General features: G+C 42.2%; 1 long non-coding RNA gene across 1 annotated transcript in view; it reads right to left on the bottom strand.

Annotated features, from left to right (window-relative positions):
* The window catches only part of LOC107657542 (uncharacterized), a 22,575-nt gene that overhangs the window by 6,863 nt on the left and 5,545 nt on the right, over positions 1 to 10,167 (bottom strand). Inside the window, exon 2 of the long non-coding RNA XR_001630697.1 lies at positions 8,286 to 8,291. This is a non-coding gene — a long non-coding RNA (uncharacterized LOC107657542). The remainder of the gene's footprint in view (positions 1 to 8,285; positions 8,292 to 10,167) is intronic.

Genomic DNA, 10,167 nt, shown 5'->3' with positions numbered 1-10,167 from the left:
CACGATGTGGGAAGATTTGCATAACGCCGCCCAAATGTTCACGCAAAGAAAGAAGGCGTAACTTTATCGTTTCTGCCACCGCCGCCGCCACTGTTATGAAGATGCTCTGTGTTTCGTTGCGAAAGCGAAAATACTTTGTTTGGCCTTCCAAATCTGATTAGGGATGGGCGATATGGGCTTTAAAATATATCACAATATTTCTGGTATTTGTTGCGATAACGATATCAATGACGATAATTCAGGTTTTTTACCGGTATATCGCAAACGATAAGATATCGCCCATCCCTATTCCTGATCCTGGCAGAGTAGGCTACAATGCCGGCTGTTCTGACTCATAGACTCTAAGTACGTTTTCATATTTAAAGGATTTGCCACTGATGATTCAACAATAATGTACAGTATGTGGAAAATAATGTGTTTTTTGAACCTTAAACCGCATAAACACATTTCACTACACCAAATACATAAAATAATGTTTTTTTTTTGCAACATCGTATGACCCCTTTAAGATTCATCACAGCTATACGTACATACAGAACGCGGTATCAACAACTTGAGTCCTATCTGCAGTATATTAAATGGAAACTTGTAGCCTACTTCACATTTATCTATTTTTGGTCGCTCCACTCCAAAAATAGCCACGCTTTATTAAAATAAATTATAGTCCTACCTATTTGAAGCTCACTCTGCGACTGCCTGTGGTGTCAGTCTCTTTCAAAACAGCCTCTGCGTCTCCATTCAGTCTTTTGTCAGTCATTTCTGAGATTAGTCTTCAGGCGACGTAAACTGCTTAAGGAGCTTAATTGCTGCCATTATGTGACATGGCAGTGACTTTTAAGTAGTTAACTGGCCTACCATGAATCGCTGTTATAGGAGTATTTATAGGAGTATATTTGTTGTTTGTATTTTAATCTGTGTGACTGCAATACTTTGATATGTAAAAAAGTATATAAAAAGGTGAAAAACTAACAGGCGTCGCGCCAAGGTTTCATCAACGAACCCGATTCGCGAACAAATGACTCTTATGAACTTATTCTTTTGAATGAGTCAGAGAACAACCTGGAACTCGCTTAGCGCTTTGAATCAGACTCGGTCAGTGAATAATTCAGAGCGAGCCCGCAATGGAGTCATTTTTGGGTCACGTCGGATTCGGATACCGATGTAATCAATATATATATATATATATCAAATAGTATTGTAAAAACAATTAAAAAAAAACAATTTTAAAGGTTGTTGTTAGCAGTAAGGCTCAATCGACTTTATTTTTCTCTCTTTTCTTTTTGGTCGATAGCTGTACAGTAAATTATGCTAGCTTAACAAATTATGAATGAGATCCAATGGAGCTCAAGAACCTTTGCAACGTTCATTTTTAAAAATAGGCTACATCCTGATCCTTTCATTTGTGTGACAGCTGTCTACAGGGCATGTATATTTGAGTGGTAAATATAAGACAACGAGCTTGAGTAAAGAAGCTGATGCTTTATTTATGCTTAGTAGGTAACTTTCTCTTTCCCTCCTATTCCTCACTTTACCTTGCTTCAACAGTTTCATCTTTTCATTGAGATGTGAGGGGCGAGTGAAGTCTAGAGGAGGTGTGTCACTGTGAGCAGGTGGAGGGAGCATTAATTGCTGAATCAGAACAGGTCCTCTGGCCTGCTGTGGTGCTGATAATTGGGAGGGGAAGCTAGCTGACAGCGCAATGCCAAGGTCAGAGAAAGAAAAAATAAAAGAGATAACTGAACGAATACCAGGAAAGAATTTAAACCTGCACACGAGAACAACAACTGGTTAATCTGATATCCGATAGGCTACAGTAGTGAAGATTCTTTGAAGCAAATGTATACAGCTTTCACAACAATCTTGTGTTCCAAATCGAACATATTTACTGGGAAACAGATATTCAATATTTAATAAGAAAAAATGGGATTGGATTGTGGAAATTGGACGATGGTAAGATAACAGGAATCAATGTTAGGCAAAAAAGAACATTGATTATGTAGCCTATATGTGTGTGGCCTACATTACATTTATTTATATTTAATTATAATAAAATATTCGTTTATTAATTTTACTGAAATAATGTGCACTGATCAATCATAAGACCAGATATGGATGTAACAAAAAATTTGAAAAGTAGTAGCCTGCAATTATTACCTTAATAAACTTTTAATGGCTGGTGAAAATTCAGCTTTATACTTTGCAATAGTATATTAAATCATAAATCTGTTCTTTTTAGTTGTAATAATATTTCGCAATATCACTGTTTTTACTGTATTTTTAGTTCAAATAAAAGCAGCCTTGATGAGCATAAGACTTATTTAAAAAAAAACATTAAAAATCTAATTGATCCCAAATCTTGAACGATAGATAGATAGATAGATAGATAGATAGATAGATAGATAGATAGATAGATAGATAGATAGATAGATAGATAGATAGATAGCTTATTTACCACATGAAGAATATGCTTTATTTTTATTTGTTTTATTTAACATTTTTTATGTTGACTTGATATTTTTCATGTAACCTTCTTGACACTTTTGACTGTTTTTATAACCTAGCACCTATTTCTTGCAAAGCTTGATAAAACATTTCATTTCCAGATTTCCCATTGCTTTGCTAAAATACAATTCGTCGCAGTCATCAAAAGGGTTTGCCTTTCACTGATTGACTTGCGGTGAAAATCTCTTGAGCCTGGTGGCACGTTATAAAAGCAATTTTCACCACAATGGTAACCCTGTATTTGAAGGTCTACCAAACAATGCACACTCTTTTATTTGCTACTATGTCGTTACACGTATCTGTCAGGAAAAGGGGTGTGAATCGAAAAGGATATGTGACCTGAGTGGTGCTACACTTAAGTATGTTTTCCTGTCAGTTTGTTGTGTGATGCTGTTTTAAAATAGTTCAAACTTGTTTACAGATGAACTGAGCAATATTAGACCCTGGGGTCATGTAAAGACTAAATGTAATTGTGCATTTCTCTGTATGTTTATGTGTGAATCTGCGCCAATGTGTCAAAGTAGGGAAAAATAGTGAAAATTTTTTATATTTTGCCTTAGAGGAATTTCTTGCCCTCAATACCATCATGGCCCTCTGGATATGCTTTCCCTTTCTTTCTACTGAAATGACATTTCATAAAAGTAGGCATTTGGCCTACTCTTAAACGCACCACTTAAAGCAACTGGATTACATGAAAAAAGTTGTAGAAATACGTTATTACCTCAGTCTCAATTGTAACTCACTTTATCAGAAATAAAAGCTCTATCGGTGAAAGCAGAGTCATCTTATCACTTCAGTCTGCTTCGTTTGACAATCTATTGATAAACACACACCTTGTCCTCTGTTTCTCGCTCTGCGCCACTGCGGTCTGTGGATTGAAAAAGAACGCGCTGAAAGACGGGGAGGAGCTGATCGAAGTCTGCCACCGTTTTCATATTAAATTTGAAGGGGACTGAGGCGATCACGAATTCGTGTACAGTTTATGGAGCTAATCACAAAATTTTAGGGGGGCTGAGTAGTCATTTTAGGGGGGGCTATAGCCCCCCTAAAAATGACCTTTATGGAGCTAATCACAAATGTTTAGGGGGGCTGAGTAGTCATTTTAGGGGGGGCTATAGCCCCCCTAAAAATGACCTAGTGATGCCCATGGACATAACACAGTATTTCTCAGCACTAATTGGACCTTTCATGTGGTCAAGCATTGACCACAAGCTCTATATTTTGTAGTCTTGTTGACAGTCGTAAACCTCTAGCCTACAGCTGTTATGAATGATCATTTACAAGACATATAAACCTGGCTTCCATCTTGTAACCAGTGTGTCCCTGAAGTCAAGTGCAGTTTATCACTAGGCTGCTGATATGATCACAGCATTGCATTATGGGTATAGAAATCTACTTTCATATCTTGATAAGGGACAGATGCTTCAGATGATATTAGCATCTGCTGCCTCACTGTATTTTGGCCAGGATGCAGTTTAAGAATGAAATTTTACTTAATGTTTTACACTTCATTCATTTCATTCATTCATTCAAACCTAATTGGTTTTGTGCCATAAAAATGAAGATCTGACTAAATGATAAATTAAGAGAATTACAGTATAGGACAATTTTTTTTTTTAAATGTTTAAAACATTTAAAGGAATAGTTCACCCAAAAATTATGATAAAAAATTGCAATAATCAACAAGTAATCCACACGACTCTAGCCCGTCAATTAACATCTTGTGAATCAAAAAGCTTTGTGATTGTAATAAATATTACGCATGTCTTACAAGAAAATACTATTTCAGTGATTCTCATTTAACATTTCATGTTTAATTCAGTGTGTTACGTGCCATTTCTTTGTGATTATCAAATTTACTAGCAATTTCTAAGTGAAAATTGTTTCTATTTGTTTTTTTTATCATTAGCCTATTTCAGTGTACCTTATATATAATATAGCTAAGAACTTTTTCAAAAGGGTAGCTTGACTGTAGTTTAAATTATATGTATGTATTGCAAAGCTGCAGTTTCAAAGGAGCTTCCCAAACACTGCAAGCCACATACCCTAATAAAATATTCCATATACTTGCTGAAGAAAGGATCTTGGGAACACTCTGCAGCATTTGTGTCAGCCCAGGAACTCTGTCCCAGGAGACGCTCAGCCAGTGCCTGTCACTGTAGCTCTCTCTGCCCCATAAATCTTCACATAGCATAGCCTTGTGTTACTCTGCCAAGAAGAATTAGGGCTGGAAAACAAGAAGCCATGACATGAAGACAGCATCCACCTGAACCACAGGGGACATGGAAGCACAGTAGATGTGCCACACAGCCTAAAAGTGCGGTAGTGAAGGGGAATATGAGGTGAGATTCCCCTATAAGGACAATCTGCTACTTCTAATGCAGTGCAGAATGTACAAAATCCATCTCATCTCATTTAAAGGTGCAATAGGTGATTATCTTCAGAAACATTTTTTGTTATGCTGGTTGAAAGTCTCTTCACATCCCGATAGCAATCATTAAGTTAAGTGGTCTAAATGTATTTGTCTGTATTTATATAATCTGTGGAAGGCGTAGGATCAAGAAATATTCGTCCAATCAAAACGCTCGGTCCGAGCGTTTTAATATGCTTTCCTACCTGCCTGTCAATGTATGTATTATCATACCTCTGCACACCCGGCTCGCGCAGACAGGATACGTCATCAGGGCGTTCACGCACGCTGTGCAGACAGAGCGAGAATGGCAGACAAACACCAACAATCCGATCTTCCTTCCAGATCGGCCAGCTCGTTAGAAGTGAGCTACGTGCATGAACTGTGTTCCGATCCCTACACAGTGTTCATTGCTCCCTACTTCCTGAGCAGGGGACATCTGTTGAAGTTTACCTCACTTTGGAACATGGACTGGAATTGGGAACCGCTGATGTAGCCTATTGTAGTAATGTTGTCTCTGGTATTCTGGTCTGTGAGCGTAAATGCGTTAAGGGGGCGTGGCTTTGGACGGCGTTTGCAGGGAGGGTGGGACGTTCGCTTTCAGTGCTATCAGGCTAAAGTTAGCATTTTCCAAGATCTCCTACTGCACCTTTAAGGTAGCTTCTTTAACATGCTACAAAGTCACAAAAACATGCATGCTTTAAATGGCATAATAAAAACATACATGGCTACAAGTGGAATCTATCATTAGTACTGACTGTAAATTTTGGTATTGTACTTGATGTCACAGTAGAAACTACAACAAGGGTGTGCAAAAGGCGATTGAGAGAATTAGGAGCACTGTAGCAACGACTAGAACAGGGACTTTTATTATGAGAGTACGACGCACACGGGAGATCGGAAGTGAAGCAACTCGGCACAGAGCGATCGCATATTGCATCAGCTGCAGCAGATATCAGTTCGTCAGTGGTAGGGGTACTGGGGAAGAGAAATAGCACTGATTACCGCCACAGATCGAGTGTATATTGTGCTTTGTGCGTCTTATAAGAGTGAGTAAGGTTTATACTGTCACATTTATTGATTTATGCTCATTGTTATATAGTATGATGCAGTTATCGACTGCATAATGTTACGTGACGGTACTTATTCATCTGTGCTCAAGCTTATGTCACTATACAGTGTTTATAGACATGTTTAGGATGTTATAATATCTCATGTTGATAAATAATGCCAGTAAAATGTTAAAAGATGTTATTGTGAGTGACATAATGCTTGTCAGCTTGTGATTATATTATGTGTTTATATATTATGTCCATGTGAGGGGAGGAGTCAATAGTTTGTGTATTAAGGCTGTGATGATGTGCTTACTTATATTAGAGTGCTGCTTCTTGTCTGTTACAGATCAAACCACACCAAATACCAGCACAATTCATGTGTTACACTCCCATCTGAAGACACAGCACAAACTCATCTAAAGTCAGGACATTACTCAGTATCTGCGATGTACATGTGCCTCTCATGCCCCGCATCCGGGGCGATGGTTCAGAGCGCACAATGCTCCTCCCTGAAGCTGTTGACAAACTGGGCCTGCATAAGAAGCCAGAGGACCTTGCTCTGCGGACCATTCGACAGGAAGTCCAAATCCTGAAGGGATCAGTAGTCTCATTCAACATCTTCTCCCCTATGAATCCCAAGAAAACCTTTCGGGTAGTGGAGGCTTTCACCTCACAACGCTTGGGCTTGGCAGACCACAATCACCCAATCGCCAGTTTGAAGAGGAAGTACAAACATCTGGCAGATCTTCCTCTTGAGACATCAGAACATGTCAAACCGCTTGTGCTGATTGGAGCGGACTACCCTCATCCGGGAGAGCACATCAGGCGGCACAATGTGACCTTAAGAAGCTCTGCGATGTGTGTCAGGGGAAGCATTTGAGAGTTCTTCACGATGCCAACTCCCGCCCCCCGGCTGAGCAGCCGAAGTCTGAAAGTTGCCTGGTGAGCACCAGTACAGAAGTCCTCTATCTTGACAGACCATCGGACCACACTCGTGTTCTGCTGAAAGTCGTCAGAGTTCTACTGCGTAACAGAGACCGGACACTAGACACTTATGCAATACTGGACGATGGTTCAGAGTGCACAATGCTCCTCCCTGAAGCTGTTGAAAAACTGGGCCTGCATAAGAAGCCGGAGAACCTTGCTCTGCGGACCATTCGACAGGAAGTCCAAATCCTGAAGGGATGAGTAGTCTCATTCAACATCTTCTCCCCTATGAATCCCAAGAGAGCAGACCTACCAGAGACACATTTGAGCCAGTCATACCTTTGTTGGAGGGCCATGGTCGAGGCCGTAGCGCAGGAGGGGCATGGGGCGGCAGATTGAGATAAGGCCCTGACAGCAGCCTTAACAAACTGACTGACAGACTATCGGCAGGCAGAGATGACGATCTTCCAGAGAGTCCAGGCTGAATGCTTCCCAGAGGAGTTATGGCACCTTAAGGCAGGGAAAGCAGTACTCCAAAGTAGTCGTCTCCTTACCCTGTCCCCTGAACTGGACCCCGGCGAGGGATGATGCTCGTCTCTGTCACCCAGGCCCTGAGCGAGTATTCGCAGAGATGCGTCGGGCCTTCTGGATTCTTCGGGGAAGAGAAGCCATTCGGAGAGTGCAACACCAGTGCAAAGAATGCCGAAGATGGAAATCTAAGCCGTTGATCCCGACTTACCTGTGGCCCGTCTGCGCTTATACAAGCTGCCGTTTTACTCGACGGGTGTCGACTGCTTCGGACTGTTTCAGGTCAAGATAGGACGACGCTCAGAGAAGAGATGGGGCATCATTTATAAGTGCCTTACCACCCGGGCGGTGCATCTAGACCTCATGCACAATATGGACGTGGACTCCTTCCTGATGAGTCTCAGACGGTTTATCGCGCGCAGAGGGACCCCAACTGAGCTCTATTCAGACCAGGGTACGAACTTTAAAGCAGGGGAGAAGGAGCTCCATGAGTCTTTTAACAACATGTCCTCCGATCTCCAACGCCGCCTTCCAACCTCTGGAGGTCCGATTGACTCACTGTTGCTTCTTCCACTGTAGCTGGAAGCTGTTCCACATTCAAGTGGGCATTGTTTAAGGTGCAAGTTTATGGTTGGCTCCCCCCTCTGATGTATATTTACGTACTGGTCAAATTAAACCAGTTCAAGTTCATCACTTCCCTCGCTGTCGTGTTCTGACCTACACACCTGGTACACTGCTATTCCCTTCAAAACCAAGCCCTTATTATCTTTCAAGGTAGCCTTCGCTACAAAGGGTGGCACTAGAAAATCCATATGCTGAAATCGAATATTTATGAGCACTGTGAATATTTAACCTGGGTCTACAAAAAACTAAAAATTAAAAATTGTGGACCTACATAATTTTGTGTGTGTATACTTGTGGACTCAAGCAGAAATGTTCGCAGTGCTCAAATACTGGATTTATTTTCTAATGGCACCCTCATTGTGATTTGTATCATTACATGTTTGAATATATAAATGCTTTTCAAAAATAGCAACACAAAGCATAAAATACAGTCTTGAGAGTTTATTTGGCCCATCTTCAACATAACCATGTGCTACTAAACTAAATTAATTACTGTAACTTAAGTCATTTGAGTTACAAAAAGCAAAAATTCTAGTAACTGATTCTGTTTGAGTTCTGCTTTATGTCTAACTGAATAATGTAGATGACTGTCACGCTCACTCGGGGGAGGAGCGAGGAACGAGGAGACGGAGGGGAATTTACGATGACGCATACTTTTATTCTTTAACATTGAACCAGGCAAACACAGAGGAAACCGGTAACGACGTTCAGACTCGACAAAGAAACATTAGACAGACTACACTTTAAATACCAGACCTAACAAGGGAGTAAAATTAAATGCACCTGAAATCCAATCAACAAACACAGGTGGAAACTAATGAACTAAATGAAATGGTCAGGACAGGAAATTAACCAAAAAAGGACTAAACACTGGGACACAGGGAGCACATGTGGAACAAAACACAACATGATGCCCCCCTCCGGAAGGCATGTCGTCACGCCAAACAACAAAGGGATGGGGGGGTGGGCGCCTTGGTGATCCCTAAGGACAGGCTTGGACAGGATGGGATGCCCCAAGGCGGTCCCAGATCCGGGCGCCATGGTGGATCTGGCAGTTCGGGGCGCCATGGCAGAGCAGGGAGCTCGGGAGGCCATGACGGAGCAGGGAACTCAGGAGGCCATGACGGAGCAGCCTCCGAGGCTGCGGCCCCAGCCTCTACGGCTGGAGCCCTACTACCCCCCCAAAATATACTTGGGGATGCTTACAGGTTCCGAGGCCCTCCATGGGCCATGACAGGGGACTGGAGCCCTCCCTGGGCTTACTTTAGGATCTGGAGCCCTCCCTGGGCTCAACGGGGGATCAGGAGCCCTTCCTGGGCTTACTTGAGGATCTGGAGCCCTCCCTGGGCTCAACAGGGGATCAGGAGCCCTCCCTGGGCTCAACTGGGGAACAAGGATGCGCTTACGAGGAGCTGGCACTGGAGGGCACTCTGGGGCTGGAGCCGGCACTGGAGCGCGCTCTGGGGAGAGGTATGGGGAGGTTCTCGGTGTGGGGTGAGCTGGGGAGATGCAGCGCGTTCCTGCGGGAGTTGGATGACGAGACTTGGGAAGTTTCTTTACTTCCTTCACTTCCAAATCTGAACCATTTAAGAACAGCATGAGATTAATCAGCTCAATCAAAGGAAAAAAAATAAATAAATCACCCGTCGGAAGATCGCGGCGGATTATCTCGTCATCCAACCCCAGCAGGAAGCATGCACCTAGAGCGGCATCATGCCAGCTCACCCGGTTAGAGAGCTCGAGGAAACCCTCCACATATGGCTCCAACCTCAGACCCCACAGTGCATCCTCAGCTGCAGTCATCGTTTTGTGGTTGAGTCTTCTGTCACGTTCACTCTGGGGAGGAGCGAGGAGACGGAGAGGGAATTTACGATGATGCATACTTTTATTCTTTAACACTGAACCAGGAAAGCACACAGAGGAAACCGGTAACGACGTTCAGACTCGACAAAGAAACATTAGACAGACTACACTTTAAATACCAGACCTAACAAGGGAGTAAATTAAATGCACCTGAAATCCTATCAACAAACACAGATGGAAACTAATGAACTAAATGAAATATTCAGGACAGGAAATTAACCAAAAAAGGGCTAAACACTGGGACACAGGGAGCACATG

Source organism: Sinocyclocheilus anshuiensis, unplaced genomic scaffold, assembly GCF_001515605.1.
Source record: "Sinocyclocheilus anshuiensis isolate Anshui unplaced genomic scaffold, SAMN03320099.WGS_v1.1 scaffold179, whole genome shotgun sequence".
Lineage (NCBI taxonomy): Eukaryota > Metazoa > Chordata > Actinopteri > Cypriniformes > Cyprinidae > Sinocyclocheilus > Sinocyclocheilus anshuiensis.
This window is presented reverse-complemented; position numbering and strand designations above follow the sequence as displayed.